Here is an 18473-nt window from a genome sequence, read left to right on the forward strand (position 1 = left end):
TATGTGGGATCTGCCCACGTCATGCAATTATTTTCTTGATCCAAAATTCCTGGGTAAAGCCTGGTCTCCTTCTGTGCCAGTTATCTATTTACTGTCTCTCAGCTCCAAATTCACATTTTGTTTTTTGCCATATGACGTGGGGTCCGTGTCTTTGAAACATTTTTTTCTTTGCCAGTTGGTAAGATGTTAAGCTTTGTTAGTAGAGATTACTAAAGACACATAGCAGGAAGAAGGGTTTTCTTCCTCTTCCCAATGCTCTCACTTGGCTGGTTCCTGCAGCACACACAACTTTCCTACCACCTAATTCCTGCAGAGTGGGTGGCTTCTACAGCATCCAACACTTTCAGTACCTGGTGCTCAGCAGTACCCAGAAACCAACAGATTCCTTGGGATATGGCCTCCCATGGTAATTTTGTAGCAGAGTAGCTCTAGCTTTCTCTAGAACCTTGACAACAAGTTCCAGAGAATAGACTCCCAGTTAGGTTCAGCCAGAGAGCATCACGACTTCCTTGCTCTTCAGTGAGCCACTGCACTACCCTCTCCAACAATTTCTGGATCTGAGCTTTGTTCTATATCCTTTACAGTTATTCTTATTTTAGCTATTCCCACATTACTCAAATCCCGTTATAGTTAATAATTCTTTATATTGACTTTTTTCTGTTCAAATTATTGTGTGGTTTCTTTCTCCTGACCAAACTATGACTGATATACCATCTAAAGCCATTTATTTCTGGAGGGTTATTAAGACTCTTAGTTTTACATTTCCTGATATAATGACAGCCCGTGTCTTATATCTTTTCAGCTAGGACACATTTAGCCATGGATCAATACTCTGAAGATTAAGTGTGCTTTAGTGTTCAAAAGTATTTAATAGGGTCTTTTCCAACATGATTCTAAGGCATTTCCCTGTTCTGGTATATTTTCCAGAAGACAAATTCTTCTGTCTTCGGTTCTTTAGAGCAGACTGCAAGAATGTGAAGAAAGGAAGTTTGTACCTGCTGATGATAAGACCAGATATAGGGCATGAGTCCTATGCATAATTTGTGGTATTCCTCAGCAAAGTTAAGAGTCTAAAATCAGGAGTGCAGCAGCCAACCTCACTGAGTGACTTGTGTCAAACCTGATAAAGTCATGAGCCTTGGAGAGTGTGGGCCTCATGGACATGAAGGCCAGAGATAGTACTCTTGGCCAATGAAGCCCAAGAGCATTAGTTAACTTTGCTAACATAGTTTAAAAATATCCCTGACTCTCTTTTCTTTTCCTAAGCAGTAAGGGTGACAGAAACAATTAAGTCTTTTAAGTAAGTGGGAAGATTGTTCAAATTTGCCCTCTTAAAAATCCCACTAAAATGAATGTCTCTCTCATTGGAGACTCAGGTTGAAACTACTCAGCCTAGGGCCAAAAAATCAAGTCAAAGTTTTGCCTCAGGCCCAGAACTCTCTAGAAAAAAGAACTTTAGTATCTAGAAAAAAAGAAAGAAAAAAAAGGAAGAAAGAAAGAAAGAAAGAAAGAAAGAAAGAAGAAGAAAGAAAGAGAGAGAGAAAGAAAGAAGAAAGAAAGAAAGAAAGAAAGAAAGAAAGAAAGAAAGAAAGAAAGAAAGAAAGAAAGAAAGAAAGAAAGAAAGAAGAAAGAAAGAAAGAAAGAAAGAAAGAAAGAAAGAAAGAAGAAAGAAAGAAAGAAAGAAAGAAAGAAAGAGAAAGAAAGAAAGAAAAAGAAAGAAAGAAAGAAAGAAAGAAAGAAAGAAAGAAAGAAAGAAAAAGAAAGAAAGAGAAAGAAAGAAAGAAAGAAAGAAGGAAAGAAAGAAAGAAAGAGAAAAAGAAAGAAAGAAAGAAAGAAAGAAAGAAGAAAGAAAGAAAGGAAGGAAGGAAGGAAGAAGCGAAAGCGACAGAGGGAAGGAAGGAAGGAAGGAAGGAAGGAAGGAAGGAAGGAAGGAAGGAAGGAAGGAAGGAAGAGAAAGAAAGAAAGAAAACCTTATTTTCAAACCCCGTAGCAGGTGGGTGGTTGTTGAAATCTATTTGGGGATGCTCAAGGGGACACTGAGGTTCAGACCACTATCCGTGTTCCACCTTCACACTGTTGTTGGGATAATCATTGTGAGAGATGGTACATGTACCAAGACACATTAGCAACCCTAATGTTGAATTATATTCCTCTTTAAATTCATGTGTTGAAGTTTTCACCTCTAGTATCTCTGAATGTGCCCTTATCTGAACATAGGGTTTTTATGGAGGTAATCAAGTTAAAATGAGGCCTTAAGGGTAGGCTCTAATATATTACTCTTATTCTAATGTCCATATAAAAAGGAGAAATTCAAGCACAGAGAAGGAAGACGATATGAAGATAGAGGGAGAAGGTGGCCATTTAAAAGCAAAGGAGAGAGGCTTGGAACAGATGCTTCCCTCAGAAGGAGGAATAAACCTGCCAACACCTTGATCTTAGGTTTCTAGCTTCCAGAATTGCAAAACAATAAATTGTTGCTGTTTAAGCCACCCGGTCGGTGGTACTTCATTATGGAAGTCCTAGCGAACTAATAAACCATATATAAACCATATAAGTCTTTCTAATTTACTATCCATACTGTGATCAATTGATGATACGTTGTATCACTTTGCATATTTTAAACACTATAAAACAGTATCATACTTTCATTAACTTTTCTCTTGTTAGTAACATGAGAGATATATCTTGGAATATTGTTTTGGTTCATATATTTTCAATGCTATGTAGAATTTTTCTTTATTTTCATTGCACGACCTCCTCCACTTTCTTGTATGTTGAGATTGTGAGCATAGTTTTGCAAGTGAGGGGCAGTGCAGTTGCATTACCATAAAAGCAATTTAAGTTTATAGGAATTTATGAGAATTGGACTCGGCCTCCACTTAGAAGTGGATACGGTAGATGTTCCTACTGGAGTGAGAGGTACTCCTACTTTCTACGGGAATTGTTTGTAGACACAGCGTCTTTGGCAGGCCAGGGCACAAAACTGGGTGGGAGGGCAGTGCCTGCACCCAGGTAACCCACTGACACGTACACATGAGAACATTCTCTGTGGAGTTAAAGCAGATCATTCTGTCTCTCCTTACACACCTTTGACCTGAGTGTCTCCTCAAACTATCAATAATATTTAAAGTTTAAGAGCAGGGTCTTGTTGACTGGACTGGGTAAAGCCTTCTCATGATACAATGTAAATATTGCTCACTTCTACATCCCCTGTTCTCTCAGAATTGACCTTGTTCTATGCTGATTTTCTTCTTCATGCATTTCAAATGCAGATATGATCTGTTTTTTCTTTACATCGCTAACTTTTCATTACTCTTCTCATTAGTATCTTCGGTGTCCTCCATTGTTTTTTGTTTTTGTTTTTTTTTCATTTTTTACTTTATTTCTGCAATTTTTAATTCCTCTTTTCCCCCGATTTCTATTGCCTTACATTTTTCTCACCCATTTTTTCCCATCTTTTATCTTCCTTGTGTTCTTCTCATAGGCATTTGTGCTTTCCCTTTACAGTGCTAAATTCCCATGATTATTTTATTCACATTGTAATATTGTCTCAGTTTTAGCCATTTATCTTGAGTGCTCTTCAGCTTGTTATTTGTTTTGCATCTGAGTCTTGCCCTTCAAAATAGTATCTCCATATTGATAGTATTATTCTTTTCCTTTTTAAAATAATTATCCTTGAAGCAGGAGAAATACACTCAGATTATGGATCACAACTTTCTTGGGTACGGGTGAAGTAAAAATCTGACTTTCAAAAGGCTAGTATTTTCCTTTTGTGTTACACTTCTGTTCCTAAGAGTCTGTATATTTTATTTCTCCCTAAACTGAGACAGGAGCTGAGCATTTTGCCCAGTGGAAAATCTCCACTCACTCTCTCTCTGCCCTGCCCCCAAATGCAGTTTCATGGAGACTTGATGCCTCTTGAAAATATGACTTGCCCCTGAATATTCTCATTTGGCCTATCCCAGTGATTCTCAAATTTAATGTGGATGCACATCATTTAATCATTCTGCTGCAATGCAGATTTGGGCTAAGTATGGCTCAGAGCTTCTGATTTTGAATTTCTAACCCTCTCCATAGTGATGCTGATACTTTGCTTCTAAGACCACACAGTAGCAGGAGCTTAGCCTAGTCTGATTTTTGGCACCAATTGATTCTACAAAAGATGCTCCAAAAATGATATTATACCCCTTTGTCCAAATATTTTGTAAATTATATCTCACTACTGTAGCTTACCTCTTGTAAGTTTATTTTCCCAGCATTTTCTAAGAGCTGCATCCATGGCATTTGCTCTCCATTTCCTTCAGTGCACATTTTCTGTTTTTTGGTTAGTCTTGTTACCTTGTTTGTGCTTTAACTCTATGTACATTAAATGAGGAATTTGTGTTTTTATTATCCTTTTTTATTTATATGATTTCTAGGGAGAATAAGAAAACACCTAATTACATCCTGTCTTAAAACCTAAATTCTTTTTCATAATTTTATAACTGGATTTTATTACAGTCAGAAGAAGTGACCTATATTGTTTAAAATTTTTAAGGGACAAACATGCATTAAGTCTAGTTAATAGACAAACATGGATTCTCTAATTATTATATTGACTTTTTTAATTATGTGTTCAAAATTTTTTGTCCCTATTTATTTTTTTGCTTGAGCTATTAATTTTTTGAGCTATTAACTCTTGAGAAGGTTTGATAAAATCTTCTAAAATAATGATAGGGTTTTCAATACCCACCTGTTATTTTACCACTTTTAGTTTATATATACATTGAGAATTTTCACAAGAATGTAGAAAATTACTTCATATAAATTTATTATGACTATGGTATTATTTGTGATTATTTGTAGTATCTTATTTTGAACTTTCATGACTTACCTACATTTATTATTCTTAACTATACATACATATAATATGTTTTATAGCAGTTTGTAGAATATACAGTATATTTTTATTATTTTGTGCTCACTCCTAATAGCCAAAATAAATATTTGATGTAAGAAAGATAAATCATACATTTATCTATCTCGCATTAATAGTACAAGTGTCACAAAATCTTTTAATTCCAATTACCATTTGTATTAGTTTGGTACAGCTGCCAAACAAAGTATCACAGACTGGGTAGCTAAAACAAAAATTTATTTTCTCACACCTCTGGAAATGAGAAGTCCGAAGTCAAGGTATTGGCATGGTTGATTCCTTCTGAGGGTCATGAACGAAGGATCTGTTCTAGACCTTTCTTTCTCCTTGGCTTATAGATGGCTGTCTTAACCCAAATTTTCATATCGTCTTCCTTTTACTTATATCTGTATCCAGATTTCCTTTTTTAATAAGGATATCAGTCATACTATATTCAGATGCATCCCAATAAGCTCATTTTAACTTAATTACCTCTGTAAAGATTGTCCCCAGTTACAGTCAAATTCATGGGTACTGGGGGTTAAGACTTCAAAATAGGAATTTTGAGTGGGACACAAATCAGCCCATAAGACCACCCTAACACATTTGCCTATTATTTTTAACTAGAAAATTAATTCTACACCTTTTTAATAAAATAAATTATATATTATAGTCAGTGTAATCTCAAATTTAATCACTTGTTTATATACATATCTACTATCAATTGTCCTTGACTGTCTTTTGCTCCATTTAAGAAAGTTTTAGTATATTTTGGATTCTGTAGATCAATTAGTATGTTTCTAATATTATCTGTAAATTGAATTATCTTTATCCTATCTTAGATAGGTTTTGTTATGTGATTCTAAGAAATTTTTTAAAATCATCAATTATTTCATCAAATAGTATTTCTTCTCTGTTATTACTATTTTCTTCCATGAATCTAAATATATATAGATATAAATTATACATAGCTAAAATAATATATAAATATATATCATATCATATATGATATATATTTATATAAATATATGATATACATTTATATACTTATATAAATATAATGACATATATTTATATTTATAAATTTATATATATTTATATTTTATACTAAATATTTATTTATTTAATTGATTAATATATATTTATTTAAAATAAATATATTTATTTTTATAATAAATATGAATACTATATATATATTAGTCTACCTCATTTTAACCTCTGTGTGTCCTTTCTTCTCTTTAACATCTCTTACTCATATATTTTTGTGTTGTATTTGAGTATTTTCTAAAAATCTACCTTCTGGTTCATTGATCTGTTTTCAACTTTTTTTTTTTAAGATTTGTTTATTTTAGAGAGTGTGGGGGTAGGAGCAGAAGGAGAGGGAGAGAATCTCAAGCAGACCCCTTGCTAAGCGAGAAGACTGACTTAGAGATCAATCTCAGGACACTGAGATCATGACATGATCTAAGCTGAAATCAGGAGTCAGACTTTCAACTCACTGGGCCATCCAGGCACCCCTTCAACTATTTATAATCACATGTTTAATTTTTCATTTATTTTATCTTTTCATTTTATTTATTTATTTGAAAGACAAAGAGAATGAGAAAGGAGGGGAGCACAGGGAGAGGGAAAAGCAGACTCTGCTCAGCAGTGAGCCCAACACAGAGTTTGATTCAGGTACTCTTGGATTATGACCTGAGCTGAAGGCAGACACTCAACCAACTGAGCCACCTGGGTGCACCTAATTTGTCAAATATTTTAAATAATCTTTATTGAGATATTATTTAGGTAAAAACAAACACACAAACAAATATTACCTATTTAGGTTATGCAAATTGTTGAGTTTTTAAAACTATTACAGTCCCAGAACAAGAAATACATAGAATATTTCTCAATCAACACACAGAATATTTCTATCATTCAAATTTTTCCTCAAGTTTCCTTCCAGACAACCCCCGCCCCCTCCAAGCTTGAACTCAGGAAACCACTGATCTTCCAGTTTGCCTTTTTTCTAGAATTTCATATACAAAGATTGAGACCATGCTCACTCTTTTGTCAGTTTTATTTAATATATTGTTTTTTAAATTTAGCCATGTTACTTTCTGTACTTAATGTTTGTTTCTTTTTATTGCTGATATGCCAAAGTTAATTTACTTGAAGGTAAACAGTAACACATGATAAGATGCATGATGACCAACTCATTAGAATGGTCAACATTTAAAAAAAACAAACAAACCAACAACTAATAATGCTAAAAGATGATGCAAATGTGGAGTGACTGGAACTATTATATCCTACTGGTGAGAACGGAAGATTGCATATCCATTTTGAAGAAAAGTTTCTTATAAAATTTCTTATAAAATTAAATGTAAACCTATTACATGACTCCAGAAATGCCATTCCTAAGTATTTAACCAAGAGAAATAAAAACATGCTAATATATATGTAAAAAATATATGAACATATAAACATATCTTTGTATAAGAATACTTACAGTAGTATATTTTATATTAGCTAAAAACCAGAATCGAGGGGGATCCCTGGGTGGCTCAGTGGTTTAGCACCTGCCTTTGGCCCAGGGCGCATTCCTGAAGTCGCGGGATCAAGTCCCTGCAAGGAGCCTGCTTCTCCCTCTGCCTGTGTCTCTGCCCTCTCTCTCTATCTCTCTCTCTCTCTCTCTCTATCATGAATAAATAAATAAAATCTTTAAAAAAATTAAAAAGAAAAAACAGAACTGATTGGGTTTTTATTTTTAACTACGAGATGTAGCATTTAATTTTGCAGTTTTCTTATTTTTGATACTATATTTTCATTACTCATATTTTAATGGTATTTTGGTTGTTTTTTTGTTATAAGTCTTTTGAAATTAACTTATTTTACCTATACAATAATACTATTTAAATCCTTAGGTGTCTAAGTGGGATATTTCATGGTTTTGTTGACTCTCTGTTGTGGTGCTTTGAGTCCTTGTTAGTGGTGTAAATTTTAAATATTTTTTTTTAATTTTTATTTATTTGTGATAGTCACAGAGAGAGAGAGAGAATGAGTCAGAGACACAGGCAGAGGGAGAAGCAGGCTCCATGCACCGGGAGCCCGACGTGGGATTCGATCCCGGGTCTCCAGGATCGCGCCCTGGGCCAAAGGCAGGCGCCAAACCGCTGTGCCACCCAGGGATCCCAGTGGTATAAGTTTTAAAAATGAGTACTAGTTTTCAGTTCTGTAAATGAGAATACTATAAATTATGCCTGAAAGTATCCTCCTTCAACTGCATACCCTATGGAAATATATTAGGCCACCTTACTCTAACAGTACCAATTTGTGTTCATGTCCAAATAATGCTGGTAATACTGATTTTATACAATACTTTGCTCGTGGCTAGAGTACTGATTTTAAATTCTCAGACTATCTTATTTGTTAATCTGAGAGCTCAAACTTAAAGAAAAATTTCCTTTTAATTTCCCCTTCCAGCGACCAGAATAGTTTCTAGCCTTTATTTTTTTTTTCTCAGTGTGTAGCACTTCGACTATTCCGTTTTATTCAAGGGGTGGGGGGAGTTTACAATTTTCTCTCTTAGTTGTTTGTATTCAAGTATTTGTCTTTTATAACTTATGTGATCATTAAAACCCAAGCTTCTAGGTCCCAAAATTTCAAGAATGTCCCAAGTTCACCTGCACTTTGGTATCAGCTTACTGTTTTGATTTTCATTTCACTCTTTAATTTGGGGGTCTTGGATTTTGTCCTTAAGTTTTTTAGTAAATTTACCCCTATATTCAAGAGTTTGTTTCTGTAAGACAAACACTTATAGTATTTAAAACATTATTTTTAAAGGGATAGCTTTTCAGACTGTTTATTCCATATTTGCCAGAAAATGTGACTTTCTACTACTTTCTTAATCCAGATTTTGGTAAAGTATATTACTTGTTCATAACTATATTCTCCATCAATGCTCTTGCTATAGACACAGTATGTTTTCCGAATTCATTAACTTTGGGTATGGCCATACATCTCTTTTCAATCACGGGATATGGATAGACAGACACGTTGTACTCTAAATCTTAGAAAACATTTTAAATACATTTGAGTGGTTGAGATACTCCTACATCTTAAGGCTTGGAATGAAGTGATATATATAAAGGCGGGAAGAGCTACAGCTAACCCACACAGCCCTCCTAAATACAAGCAAAAAAGTAAATGTTTATTACTGTTAGCCATGAAATCAATTTGGGATTGTGTGTTATCATAGCAAATGTGACTAATACACCAAGAAGTCTGGCCTCATTTCATCTTGGTTCTTGTTTCTTTCACTACTGGTAAGACAGATACTTTGCTATGCTTTCTAGGCTGCCTCTTTCTTTTTCTTAAATAAATAATTTAAAAAAAGAAGAAAGAAGAATATAAGCTGATATACTGATAAAAATAGTAATGTGGCAGTCAAAAGCTCAACTATATAAGTAATTGAATAAAATGCAAATTGAGTACATTCTCTATGTAAAAGATTGATATTGTGAAACTTGTTTAAGGAAAGTTAAACCTAAGTATATGCTGTTTTTAAGACATGTATTTTAAATATAATGATGTTACATACAGAGGAAAGAAAAAGGATAAAAAGAGATATACCTGCCAAACAATAAAGAAAGCTGATGTGGTAATACTAATATCAGACAAAAAGATGTTAAAGCAAGTAGAATTGTTAAAAATAAATATTGTATCTGCAGCATTATTGTAAATATTGTTTCCTTTGCACAGATCTTTTAAAGTTACTTGAATATTTTCTGATAATTAGTCCAATTAACACTAAGCTATAAAATGCAGAGATATATTAAGTAGAGCACAAGTAAATTGTGATATGTCATATTATCCTGAAAGACACAAACTAATGATTGTCAACTAACTTGACACTCTCCATTTTCTTAAGATATCTCATACATGCACTTCCAATAATAAATTAAGTGATTATATAGTGAAATTTGGTAATTACTAGCAAAACTTAATTCCTCTCAGCAACATAACATTGATTTTAAGAAGTTAACCACAGTGATTCAATTTGGACAAAGTTTAAGAATCTGGCAAAATGAATCCCTGTAGAATGGAAATCATAATTGTTTAAAAACCTGGCAAAATGAATCCATGTAGAATAATAATCACTGGTTACCCTTCCAGGACAAGACTTGCAACAGAAAAGGGGCATGAGGGAGCTTTTGGGGTTTTCATAAGAAGTTGTTTCTTGATCTGGATGATTGCTAAACAGATAAACTCACTCTGTAAAAATTAATCAAGCTTCACAATGATAAGCTGTACACTTTTCTGTATTATGCAATATTTCAAATTTTCAATAATTACTAAACTGCTTATAAAAATATTTTAAGGGAACAAAAAGTCACAAAACAATACTAAAACTGCTAAACTTTACGTGTTTTCTATATATTCTTACCAGTAGGATAAGCAAAATTTTCCTTTTTTTCAATTATTGTTGGTCTTTTCATTATTTCAAGACAAATTATTAGTAATATTTATTTATTTTGTTTTTCATTAGTAATATTTCTAAAGCACTTTTCAGTATTTGCAATTTTTGATGTAAGATATTTGCACAAAGCCAGGGAAACACATAATATCTAGAAGGAAAAAATAAACGAGAGGACAGAAACTGTCATCTGCTACATAATTTTAAATTTTAAAATGTAAGTTTCATGAAAAACTTTTTCTCTGAATCAGACTGAATAGGAAAAGTTTTCTAGCTGATTAAAAAAAAAAGATAAATAAAGGCCAAACATCTGAAGGAGGTAAATATATTTTAAAAAATGAAAACAGAGCATTGGCATGACAGGATTAATGTCCACAGCTTCAGTGTCAAAAAGAAATATGAGAAAGAATTAACAATACATGAAGCATGAATATAAACCACCTGAAACAAATGTTCGACAAGAGGATAAATGGAACATGAAACACTCTGTCCTTAGCCTCAGATATAGAGACAATAATTGAGAAGATTATGCTTTGTGATCCACTGTGATAAATTCTATTGACAGATAGAATAGGATGGGCATGGAGCAGAAACCAAACTTCTGCTGCTACAAGGATAATGAAAACTTCAGATATGGCATTTTAAATTCAATGACCAATTTAAACCTTAAAACTAATTAGGTATGCTTCTCAGAGTATAGTTGCACTTAATACTTTACAGAAGATTTTTGCATACAGATCCGTTGAATATATGAATCATAAACATTTTTAAGAAATAATTGATACAGATTTTATTTATTTATTTATTTATTTAAAGATTTTATTTATTTATTTAAAGATTTTATTTATTTATTTGACAAAGAGAGAAAGCATAAGCAGGGGGAGGAACAGGCAGAAGAGGGAGAAGAAGACTCCCTGCCTGGCAGAGAGTGCAACATGGGGCTTGATCCCAGGACCCACTGACCATGACCTGAGCTGAAGGCAGATGCTTAACCAACTAAGCCATTCAGGTGCCCCTGGAAGCAGATTTTAATCCTGACTGTTATTGATGGTTTAATAGTTGGTGTTTTATAATATTTTAAAGAAAAGGGACTAAAAGAGAAAGTTCCTTTGAAATATTGATACTGTGAGAACATAATTTTTATTTATCCAACGTTTTTTGCTTTTTTATAAGCAACTATAAGTTTCAATTGATTGTCATATGTATAGAGAGGATTAAAAATCTTACATGTATTTCAGCTTAAATGCACACCAAACTATAGAAGCTCAGCACTGGAAGTATTTAGATGAAAGAATAATTATTAGAGCAAGTAAAAAAAAATGAAATTCATTTAAATGTGAAATGATTTTTAAATAGTTCATTTTAAGATAAAGTAAAAAATGCCCTAATGCTTAAATGCTTCAGTAAATAAATAGTACATTCAATCTTATTTCAACATATGTTCTAAGAGAAGGAATACAGAAATGAACAAAAGTAAAAACAGGAATGTAAGGTGGTTCCTGAGTGGAACATCATATAATGGTGGAAACATTAAAAAAATTAAGTTAAATTTGATAAATTCTTATGTTGCTAAGGGAGCAAAGGAAAGTAACATATCCTGAGACATAGAGGTTAAGGTCTCAAGTGAAGGTGTAGTTCAGCAGGGAGTCTAGTATATTAGACTTTAGAGGGCAATACTGTGTGAAGCAGAGTAAGGAAAGGTGTGAAGCCTAACAGTCAAAATAGGATGGATCACAAGATGAGACTACAACCTAAAATAGGTACTACTATAATGGGATTCTTGCTTGCCAGGACAATAACATTAACATTATAATAATAGTAACAATAACATTCTTGAAAAGTGAAGAATAATTTATATAAAATATTTAGTCAAGAGCATACATTTTATACTCTAAAGGGATTATGCTTGGGGGATCGTTGAAAATTTGCCTTGTAATATTACCAGAGAACAGAAAGGCTATTCTGTGGGTAAAATATATTATTATAAATCTCTGGGGCATGTGGGTGACTCAGTTAAGCATCTGCCTTAGCTCAGGTCACGATCCTGGGGTCCCAGAACCGAGCCCCATGTCAGGCTCCCTGTTCAGCAAGGAGTCTGCTTCTCCCCTTTCGCATGCTCATGGGCTCTCTCTTTTACTCTCTCAAATAAATAAATAATCTTAAAAAAACTTTAATACTTTATACTATATAGTTATGCTTTACATTTATTATGCATGTTTTAATATATGAGTAATCTAGATTGCTATAACTATTATTGATTAAATATTTTTGGATATTTAACCTCTGCAAGGAGAGTATAATGGTAATGAAAGAAGAACACAAATCTCAACTAATGGGAGACACACTTATAATTTCAATCCGTTCTCCTGGGAATACCCTTTACTCACTTGCAATTTGGTTGACTTCTCATGTAAGTCTTTCCAGGCATTTTATATAGCTTTTAATTTTCACATACCATGTATCTGGAACAATCTAAGCTCTTGGAATAAAATGGTCAGACAGAAACTTACAGTAACGTGTGATAAAAAGCACATGCCAAGAATTCTGTAGCTGAGGGCCTTGGAGAATTATAATAATTTCTCTGTGTTTGATAATGTCATCTATCGAAAGCTGTTGAATAACTAGGAAGACCAGTAGATCTAAACAGATATATTTGCCTGGACAGAAGAGGACAAATAATTGTTTCAAGGTGCATGTGTCTGGTACATGCTTTCTTCTGAGTCTTGAAAATAGCCCCCTGGGGGGAAAAATTAAAAAGATTGAATTAAAAAAATGTAAAAATGATATGTTCAGAAATAATACAAGGCTTGTAACTTACATAGGTAATTATTTTCAAAAATAATAATTGTAAAGGAAAAGAAGAATCAATCTTATTTTCAAATCAAAATTCTTGGCTTATGTTTCAAAGAATTCACAAAGAAATGGTAAATGAGAAGATATGCAGGATTTCCTTTCAGCATTTTTCACCATGTCAATACATTTCATCCAAAGCACAGTATGCATCACACTATGTCCAATACCAAAGCCAGGCAGGAGTTAAATAGCACTTTTTCAGCGTGTTGGTGGAGAATTACAATAATTACTTCATAAATCAGATCCACTGGGATTTCAAAGAAAAGAACACTAAATTATGGTTTGTTATATTTGAATTCCTAAAATACTAGCTTAGTAATGCAGGTATGATGAAAAAGCAAACTATGCAAATGATCCATTTGGAGTTCAAATTCCAACACTCCTTCATGCCTTATACTCACATTCAAAACAGAGAATTGTCCAATGATAAAAATTATGAGTTTTATGACTCATATTGGACATGGGGGGTAATAATTGGAATACAGCTAAATCCTAAGGCAAGAGAAAAATGAGGAAGATATAAAAACCTGAGTTGGAAACTGGAATCATTTTAGGTAAGGTGAAAGAAAATGCTATGAAGAGCTAACTATGAAGTACCCAATAATAATTTGTTCATCATTATTCCTGAGTAGCACAGTGCTGCCCTTCTTCAAGCAATGTTACCTGTACAGTGGCAAGTGTTATCCATTTTTATTGAAAAAGGGGAAAAAAAGCTTCATCATTTTTTCATTTCTTTTTATCTAATAATATTGAGTAGAGACCCCTGTCATGTTAGATGTGCTATAAACAGAATAACCCATTTACAGGCAAATTTATTAGCTCTTCAGAATTTTTTAAAATTTATTTTCTATATGCTCACTTCACAATTTACTGCAACAGGACTACTATAGTTTGTTGCTTGCCTGAAACATCACTCACTAAGTGAGATGAAAACATTTTGGTCTAATGTCACACAGCACTAGCTCATAAAGCATTTGAGTTGTTTGCTATGACAGCTATTTCATAGATAAGAATATGTTGACTAGTGACCTATTGAAAAAAAATAACAGAATTATATATGTTTTCCTTCATTATGCCTCTAGAATTAATGTTTTGAGCTATAAATGACACTGTCACTCCAAATGACAAATATATTATCTTCGAGCTCATCCTTGATCTTTTATTTTGCTGATGACAGGAATACATTGATGGTTATTTGTTGTAGCCATATCCTACCTTCTATATTCTTACCTTTGCACACAAACCTCAAGCTTTTCATTATTTCATCTTCAAAGAAAGCTACTCATTATAAGCCATCTGCACAGATAAAACTGTAATATCCTCTTCCTTAATTTTCATTGTTTAGACGAATTCCTTCTAAATGATGACTACTAAATTGTGTTTTCCTATTAATTCTTAATAATATGCCTATAACCTGGGGTGCCTAGGTGGTTCAGTTGGTTAAGCATCTGCCTTCCAATCAGGTCATAATCTTGAAGTCCTGGGATCCAGCCTCACATCAGCCTCCCTGCTCAGCAAAGGGTCTGCTTCTCCCTCTGCTGCTCCCCCTACTTGTGCACTCTTTCTCTCAAATAAATAACAAAATCTTAAAAAAATAATATGCCTATAACCTGAATGAGAAAAACTTCCTTTATACATTTATGAAATTATTATTATTAATAATAACAGGGCTTTAAAGATTGGAATCTAGCCTTGGTAAGCAAATTCTGCATATTGTGCCTTTGTAAAGGGTTCCATATCAAAAGATAATTCAAGATTTATAATTTTTCCTTTATTTTAATTACTTTTTTTACAGTATTGCAATAGTCACTTCAATTGCCTTTTAAAAGTCCATTCAAGATGATCAGTGAGCATATAAATGTCCATTAATGATTTCCTATTTGTTTTGCATGCAATATTCCCCACGCCAAACCTAGACTGACAGAAGAAATATCTGAAGTATTCAGTGAAATGAATGATGATTTTTTAATTGATTCACTAAACAAGCACACTCAGATTATTAAAGGGAATGTGTATGTTCTTGCTTCAAAGCTCTATGTTATTTTATATTGCTTACCTCACAAACCAGGAAATCTATATAATTAATGAGTTTATTTTCTCTCACAGCCAAAAATCCTAATATTGTAGGATTTCCATGCATATTTATAGTTATATAATCCAGAATAGAAACGGGAAGGAGAAAAATTAATTTCCTTCAATATCTACTACATGTCAAGTTCCATACTAGTTTCTTTCTATGTGTTAATTTATTTAAACCTCAGCATGAAGGGACATTGTGAAATTGAGAGATTCAGATTTTTGGTATCATGACTACGTCAAAAGATGTTTTGAAAGATATTTTTTCTCATGGCCTTAAATGTCTTACGTTTAGAAAGGAATTTTGAAATAGTAACTAATTTATTCAAAATAACAGTTAATGAGAACCAGATGAACAAATATCAAGAACTGCTTATGTCCTGGTGAGGCAAAGATGAATAAGATACTCTTGTAGTTCTCAAAAATGGATGTGTTCTCTCATTAATGAATGTCCTATTTTAAAAATGTGTAAATCATATTTTGGTGTGAAAGTGTGTTTATGAAAGAGAGAGAGAGCAAGAGATTAAGAATTCTATGTTCTATGTATCCTTTTATATTCTATTCATAATTCAGACAAAGTGGGATCTACTAAACATACGTTATGGCAGATAATTGGTATTTCACTCTCTTTCCTCTCTAATGAAGGCTTTTGTGCTTCACCTTTAATTAGATTAAGTGAAGACTTTGTCATATGAAGTAGGTGGAGTGGTCCCTATTTTAAAAATAAAAAGCCAACTTTAGGGCTGCTTATCAAATGGAAGCTGAGTTTTCCAAAGAAGAATAGATAACTATTCATGTTATATACGCCATACAGTTTCTAGGATCACCTCTGAAAAGTAGTTGAGGCCTTTAAACCATTGTTATGATTAATATGTGTGATTAATATGAGACAAGGTTGTAATTTCTATAAGTGCCCCCTCTAGAGGCCTATTCTTGAAATTCTTTGACTTTTACAGTTTTGACATTTATTATCCCACTTCAGAATAAGTTCCAAGTGGTTTTCATAGCATGTGAGAAATGACATAGGTAGGGAGAACTGAAAAATCAGTCAGGAGAATGGAAGGAAAGTCCATGAGTAATAGACCAATCCTTCTATTTATTTTGCCTCCAGACAACAAGTAGCATCCAGAGCTTCATGATGGTTACTGTAATACCTCTAGTCTCTGCAGAGTTCAGCTACTCAGTCCTTATCTTCTGCCCATTAACTTTTATCCTTTCTGGTGAAATACTGCTTTTTTAAAACTGTGACAGTTGATTGAGCTACCTATAGTAGCTACTCCTGAAGAAGTTTTCCCTATCTCCAGACTCACATACTATCTTGAGCTAAATGGCTTAAAAACTATCTAGTGGATATATTCCACTAAATATGGATGTATTCCAGCAAAATATGAATTTTCCACTACAAATCCTAATTATAGCCAATTAACAATCTACATCTAAGAGATAATTCTGTGAAGAAATGGGTGTTCTTTAATATGCTGAACTACCGTGATCACCTATTCTAGGACTTTGTTTTGATAACTAATGTATCTCCATCGTTTTCATTTTCTCCTTCTATAATAAGTAATTACCATTAGTATAAAAAATAATATTTCCCATATAAGAAACTTGACTTCTCTATTTTCATTTAATTTCTATTTTATGTCTTTATTATACCTTGAAACACAATTTAATGAAAATAGTTGGCTTTATAGGAAAGCTTTCCTCTTTCACTTCTCTTTTGTGTTCCACTGAGGGTCCTATCTGAGTCTTTACCCCTATCTACAATTTTCCCCATGAACACCCAAATAAGGCCTACAACAGGGCCTCTGAATTGGCAAATCAGTGAATTTCAATGGGAAATATGATACATAAATTCAGAGATCTAAAGACAAAAAAAAAAAAATGTGCTGAGGCTACAGACTCATGGAGTAATACCTAGCAATCTAAAAAATGTGTAACTGGTGCCCCTGAAAAGAAAAAAAAAAAAGAACAAACATTTCAAAAGTAATACCCCAAATTCTTTCCAAATTTGATGAAAAGTATAAATCCATACATCCAAATCATTAAATAAACTCAGAGTGGAATAAATATAAAGAAAGTAATAAGCAGACATATCAAAATCAAATTGCCAATAAAGCAGTGATAAGGATAAAATCTTTTTTTAAAAGCCAGAAGAAAAATATACACTATATAAACAGAAAAAAGATAAGAATGACAAAAAATTTCTCATCAGAAACTAAGCAAATTAGAAAATGAAGATACTTTCTCAAGGGATTAGAAGAAAACAAAGACAAAAATAAAACTGTCAACCTAGATTTCTATACGGCCCCTTAAAAAATAAAGGCAAAATGAAGACATTTTAACACCAACTACGACACAATAAAATGGCTATAATCTTAAAACCATCTTCATCATTGCCATCGTCATCACTTAAATTACCATCTGCTGCAGGGGACACAGAGCAACGGGAACCTTTGCAGTTTCTGACAAACTTAAATACAGTGTAACATAGAATAAGGATCCTAAGTATTTATACAAAATATTTGAAAGCTATGTCCACATAAAAGTCAGAATGTAATTGTTTAAAGCATCTTCATAATCCTCAAAACTGGGAAAGCAAGAGCAACAAATCGATGAAGTCGTACTGGATTTTATTCCAAAGTATAATATAAGTACTGTGTTTCCACATTGGTATAAAGAAATGAATAAATGAATGGGAGATAATGTATAAGTTTCTTATGAAAGCATTTTCAGGGAGGGAGGGGCAAGAAAGCAGGGGAGCAGGGGTCCTCACCTCACCTGGCCCCACCAACTTACCTAGATAACTTCAAACCATCCATATGGTTAGCACCTATGAATCCGATCTGAGATGTAAAGAAAGAACAGCTGGACGCTACAGAGAGAAGGGTTTTCACTTTTTTTTTTTTTTAATAAGATTTTATTTATTTATTCTTAGAGAGAGAGGGGGGGGGCGGGCAGAGACACAGGCAGAGGGAGAAGCAGGCTCCATGCAGGGAGCCCGACGTGGGATTCGATCCCAGGTCCCCAGGATCACGCCCTGGGCCGAAGGCGGTGCTAAACCGCTGAGCCACCCGGACTGCTTGATTTTCACTTAACAAGGTAGGAAGGTTTTCCTAACAATGTAGGAAGGGAGAAAAAAAAAAAAAAAATGAAAAACAACCCAGTGGGGGAGGGGCCCCGTGAGGA

The sequence above is a fragment of the Canis lupus genome, chromosome 8 (assembly GCF_048164855.1).
Source record: "Canis lupus baileyi chromosome 8, mCanLup2.hap1, whole genome shotgun sequence".
NCBI classification, from domain to species: Eukaryota; Metazoa; Chordata; class Mammalia; order Carnivora; family Canidae; genus Canis; species Canis lupus.